Below are 6000 nucleotides of genomic sequence, written 5' to 3'. Positions count from 1 at the left end.
CGTATCTGTGGACATAGATCACAGGTTTGGGTTAGAAGGAACCTTAAAGACAAGGTAGTTGCAACCCTCCTGCTACAGGCAGGGATATTTCAATAAACCAGGTTGCTCAGAGCCCTGTACAGCCTGGCCTTGGGATGAGGCAGCCACACCTTCTTCCGGCAGCCTTTTGCCACGCATCACCATCCTTAAATAAAAAATTTCTTCCTTGTATCTAATCTAATCCCACCCTTTTCCAGACCTGCTGAGGGCAGCTGTCTTAAGGAGGAAGCAAAACTCATCCTGCTGGTCACATTAAGTCGTATGACAGCCAGACACCTTTAGTCCAATTACTAGACAGAAGCTACAACCCTTAACACAAGCCTGAAAGCAGCAAACGCAGCCTGTCACCTGACAGGTGACAAGGGCATGACCCAGCCTGCTCCCGGCCTGTCCACCAAGGCCGCGCTGCTATTTGCCCGCAGCCCGTGCTTCGCTGGTGCAGCCCCACACGGGCCCCCCTCCCCGGGGGGCGCAGGAGGCACAACCCGAGACCCAGCGGAGCCGCCGCGGCTCCTGCGCTCCTCCGAGCAGCGCCCCCTGCCCGCCCAGCGCCACCCCCGCACCGCCACCCCCGCCCGCCACGCCCGCCCGCCGCAGGCCCCACTGCCCTCCGAGACCCAAGACACCCTCTCAACCCCAGCTCCGCTCCCGCCACGGAGAGGCGCTGCCTCACCCTGTACCGGCAGGCACAGAGAAACAACCGGCCATGTCCTTCAGACCCCCACGCCACCCACCGCGCCCTTCCAGCCACTCCTCAGCCTCCCCGTTCTTCCTCACTCCCACACACAAGCTCTTACTTGCCCTTTAAACCAGGACCTAACTCGCACCCTTCCCTCTTTTCCGACATCTTAACCCAGCTCCCCTGCCGCTCCTCCCGACCTAAGAGCGTCCACGCCATCAACATGGCGCCCGCCACCGCCTCCTTCCACACCCCTCCTTCTCCCCGCCGCCCCCCGCGGCCTGCCGGGAAACTAAGTCCTCGTCCTGCGCTCTGCCGCGCTGGCCTTCCTCCAGCCAAACTACGAGTCCCAGCACGCCTCGCGGCTGGAGGGCGCCAGCCAATGGCGAAGCGGTGTGACGGGCTGTGGCCCCGCCCCGGCTGGCGAGAGGGGTGATGTCATTGCCCAGCGGGGCCGCGGGGCCGCGCCGCGCGCCGCCGCTCATTGTACTCCGCCGGTGCCGCCTCCGCTGGACGCGGCGCGGGGACCCGCGCCCGCCGCGCTCCCGCTGCATCCCCGCCTGGGGCCGCCCTGCGCCTTGCGCCCGCTCCCGCTCCCGCTCCCGCACCCGCACCCGCACCGCCCGGGGCGGCTGCCCTGTACTGCACCGTGGGCGGCCCTGGACCTACCCCCGGAGAGGGCTGATTTGCACCGAATCCCGCTACACTCATCCCGGGGATTCTGGCTCAAGAGTGGCACCATCCCGAGGGGCTGCGCTGCACCGGGTTTGGAGGCTGAGCACCCATTCCCGAGCGGGACTGCCTTGCGCCCGTCCTGGGGCGCTGCCGTGGGCTGAGCGGGCGGGCCGGTCGCATCCCGGGGGGAGCGGGTCGATCCCATCCCGGGGAGAGTGAGCTGCTGTGCGCCATCCCCGGGGCAGCACCACCGCGGGGTGCGGGCACTGCAGCGCTCCCAGCCCCGCTGTCCCCGCCGCGGGGCGGCCCCGGCGCTGCCGCGCTCTCCATCGCCGGTGACCCGCTCCTGGCTCCCACCTCGTTTTATGGTTGTGGAGAGGGAGGAAAAATCCCAAACCAGGTAAGTTCTGTGCTCCTCTTTTTTTGTGTGTTTTGCCTTCTCCTTTTCCTCCCGCCTCCCAGCCCCCCGTCTCTCGATGCGCTTCCCCACACCGTGCGTTCCCCAGCGGGGAGCGCGCTCTGGCCCTGGCCCTGCTGGAAAAGGAGGAATGGGGGAGAAAGAAGAGGAAAGACCCATGGCTCTCTATACGGCCTCATCCCGGGGGGATGAATGCCCCTCCGCCGCTCTTCGGGCCCGGCGGCAGCTCCCCGGCCGCGCTGCGCGTCCCGCAGCCCACGGGAAACTCCCGCAACTCCGGGATGCTTCGGGCGCCCCAAGCTGTGCGGTCCCTATCCACAGGCACCGGTAGGGAGCCCTGTCTCGTTTGTCTCCTGCACTGCGTAACAGCGGAAAATAAGATGGGTATTGAATTGCTGTCGTTAAGCGCTGGTGAGCCGGCGGGACCCGGGGCTCCTGGGAATTAGTACGGGGTGTATTTTAGGATGGTTTTTGGGGCGCTGGTGTGTGTTGTCATATGGCTTCTGTGTTTTGACACCCCGATTCCTCTCCTCTCTCAAGAGAGAGAGGGGAGATTTGGATCCAGCTGGCACTCAATCCTGGCTGCATGTATTTGGTCCAGGTTTCTTTTCCAAGTCACATCATGAATTTCTGTCTTAAAAATTGTCGGTTGGACAAGCCTGATGGTCTATTTCAACTTCTGAACTACTACGCTGACCTTTTGCATTTTTATCATACATACAAGAAGTACCTATATTTTAAACTTTGTAAAATCTTCGTAGCCCAGCAGAGCTTCATTTTAGTGTGTCTTTTTACTTGTTGCCCTGTTCTTTGCTGTTTGTGAGGTGCACTTCAGATCTTTACTTGAATAATGCAAAGATATTGGAGCAATATAGGAGGCGTTTTTTCTGTGGTACATAATATCAGAAGGGTTTATCCCCTTTTATTACTATGTTACTTCTCCAATTGCCCGTGGACCCCAGACATCTCATTTTGCACTGGTAGCAGAGAAATGTGTGCACACGGAAGGGTCCTGCTGGCTTCAAATCTGTCAGCATCTCTCAGTGCCCTTTAAAGTTAATCTGCTCCAAAGCCCGACTTGGAGGCTGTTCTGAGAGCAGGAAGAGAGTGTGCAGCTGAGCTGATATTTTTAATTTCCCCCCCCTCCCCGCTGCATATTTGCTTCTGCGCTTCTCTTGTGTAACTGGCACTGCGTGTCCTCTGGCAGGGCTCTCTCTGGAATCACAGTGCTGGGGAGCGGGTGACATGAGTACAGTGGGGACAATGAAACTCCCTGTTTGGTTTGATCACTGTTTGTAAACACCAAGGCAGTGTTGGGGTGTCCCTATGGATGTAAAATGCAATGGATGGAGTTTTACAGCTTTCCCTCTTCCAGTGGGATAAACATGCTGCATGTACACCACCTCCTTGCATTTATTTTATCTGTGATTTTTTTTCTTTCCTTCCTCTTTATGACTGACTCAAAGGAGAAGAACAACAGTGCATGCAGGCGTTGCCTTTGGTTGGTCTTTTTTTAACGTTTTTGTTTCCTGGAATGGCATTTTCCTCTTTATTTTACAAGGGAGGGAACAGATAATCTAATAGAGTATTTCCCATCTTGGCTGTAAAAGGAGAAGTTTTATAGTAGTGGGTTTTTTGTTTGTTTGTTTGTTTTGGGGTTTTTCTTGTTTTGTTTTTGGTTTGTTGGTTGTTTGTTGTTTGTTTGTTTGTTTTTTTTAGCCTGGGATAGAAGGCACTGGATATGAAATGAAAACTTGAAAGTGTAGCCTGGGAATTGTTCTGGGAAATACTGATACAGAAGTTGATGAGAAGAAGCAAGGAATCCATGGCCAAGAATACAATTTTTGATTCTGTTTTCATCTTTATGTATCTTTACAAATACGTGTTGCTATTTATGCTTTTGTTATTTTTTCCAAAAATTACTACATTTGTTGAATTTAGGAATATTTGTGACAATGCATGCTAGCATTTTCAATCTAGGTTATGCTGTAACAGGAGGTGGATTAAAAATATACCTCGGAAACCTACACTACTATATTAATCAAGTGAAACTTTGACTTGCAGCAGTTGAAATATAGACACATAGAAAGGGTCCAAAAGCTGAAAATCACTCAATGGATAAATGATTGCTGTGAAAAAGCACAAATGGTCCTTCTTGTCCTGCAAAGACCTAAGTGCAATGTATGTGTTTACTGTGATTCAAGAAATCCCTGAGATGCTAGTTACAGAAGCAAAGAGTATATCCCAGAAATACAGCACTAAGTATTTCCTCAGGTCTTTTACTTTTTCCCCAATTTCTTACTAGTATCCAGTTTCTGAAGGGACATTCAGGGCAAGGTAGTCTCATGGTCATACTCTGTAGGGTTTTCTTATATTTTAGTCCTGTTCTTAATGAAATTGAGTATGATGTCAATGGTTGGCTTCTTACTAAAGCCAGAAATTGCATCTTTGCCAGCTGGTTTTATTGGCATCACCCATGTGCCCTGCACTGCACTAAACTGCCTGTCCCAGAAGTGTTGCAGAAAGAGATTTAAGCTGCCCTAGGATGTTTGGGTCTCACTCAGCCTCACATACAGAGGAACCCTGGTGAGATGAGGGGAACTGAGAAGAGCCGGAGCTGGGCCAGACTTGCTGACTTTTAAGCGTAATTTTCTTCTTTGCTCCAGAGGTGAGCTATGAGAGGACAGTGATTTCTGTAGCCTGGAGTTGGGATCTGTCGAGGCAGCTGAAGTTCCTGAAGCAAGAGGTGGATGACTGAAGGTGGCTCTTCAGGGAGGAACAGAACAGTCGCTTCCCAAACAGGAATGGGGAGGGAAGGTGAGAATGGGGGAGTGGGAGAAGGGTATCCTCAAGCAAACAACCTCTGTTTGCCACCTTGCTGTGAAAGAGCTTTCCTCTGTTGGCAGATCTATGCTATGTGCTTCCTGTCCTCCTAGCCCCAGCTACAGGTGGTAGGAATTGCTCACAGCTTGAGCTGGAGTGTTGTGTCTCTCTGATGGAAGCTGCAGAGAGCTCCTGGTTTTAGCTCTGGAGCTATCTTTGGTCTTCACTGGGATAGCCAAGCTGGCATCCATCAACTGGAACACTGAAGTGCTTGCTCTAAGTTTTTTGGTGTGTCCCAGATGAGTGTGTCTGCTGCTGGGTTTTTTGTGAGTGTGATAGATTTGTTGGCATTTTCTTATTTTTACATAGAATGTAGCAAAAAAAAAGAAATTATAATAGCTGGGAACTAGATCAATTCCTTTTCTAATTTTAAGGCATATTGTCTTTTTTTAGGACAGAACCAGCAGTTTGAGTGCAAGCCTTGCTCTTGGTGAGTACAGAAAGAGGAGTGGGGAATGTGCTAGGAGCTAGTTCATGCATATTGTCAAATAACCACCCAGGAAGTGTGAAAATTCAAGAAATTCATTGCAACTGTGTGGCTGGCATGACAGGAAGTGTGGAAAGTAGCACAAGATGGGCATACCTTGCAGTGTCAAAACTGTTTAGATATTGATGCTTGTATGGATGTTTGTAAAACTTTGGAACAGGAGATATAGGAGACAGGAAAATCATGTTCTGTATTATGAATGGGTTTCTGACACTAAAAACATCAGCCCAGTTGGAGAGATCTTGAGGCGGAGATGCTCAGCAACGGCCCTGCTTTGGATGGAGGGCAGATGAGATGACTTAAGGCAGTGTTCTGATTGACTCTCTAGTTTCTGTAATTTCATTTTGCAGCAATCCATTTAGTTCCTGCTTCCCGCCCCCCAACAGTGATTCTGTCAATAACTGAATTCTCATTTTAGTTGTAATGGCTCTCTTAGAGTGGGAAAGAAGTGATCTGTCATGTTTGTCTTGTAATTCTGTTTGGTCTGTGCATAAACTGAATTTAAAGGGGGGGCAGGGGCAGTTGAGTCTGTTCCTCAGGTGCTAATATCTTGAAATAATTAGGGCAGAACAAGGATCAACTTGTCCCTTAAAATCATTGTCAGCATTTAAACAGACTCAAGACCATGTTGAAGTCTGTTGCTATTGCAGTAGTTTCATAACTAATCTCTGCTGTTAAACATTGGCTCTGCATAAGGTATTAGTGAGATTTGTGTTGTATAATGCCATTTGATTTCACCTTGCATAGATAAAAATAATTAGTCAGCTTTGTTGCTTTGAGCTGGGAATAGATACTTAGGTTGTGAACAGCTTGAGACTG

At 51.0% G+C, this 6000-nt stretch overlaps 1 protein-coding gene across 3 annotated transcripts in view; it reads left to right on the top strand.

Moving 5' to 3' along the window:
* Window positions 1-1203: 1203 nt before the first annotated feature.
* RAB30 (RAB30, member RAS oncogene family) overlaps window positions 1204-6000 on the top strand; it is a 49054-nt gene continuing 44257 nt past the window's right edge. The window contains exons 1-3 of one of the 3 annotated variants that reach the window (XM_071556223.1): window positions 1204-1793; window positions 4478-4628; window positions 5088-5124. The gene's annotated coding sequence lies outside the window, so the exon portion shown is untranslated. The remainder of the gene's footprint in view (window positions 1794-4477; window positions 4629-5087; window positions 5125-6000) is intronic. The other 2 variants (XM_071556242.1, XM_071556249.1) reach the window with 2 other exon arrangements.

The sequence above is a fragment of the Pithys albifrons genome, chromosome 1 (genome assembly GCF_047495875.1).
Source record: "Pithys albifrons albifrons isolate INPA30051 chromosome 1, PitAlb_v1, whole genome shotgun sequence".
In the NCBI taxonomy this organism is placed as follows: domain Eukaryota; kingdom Metazoa; phylum Chordata; class Aves; order Passeriformes; family Thamnophilidae; genus Pithys; species Pithys albifrons.
Note: the sequence above shows the minus strand (reverse complement) of the source record. Positions and strands in the feature narration are given on the sequence as shown.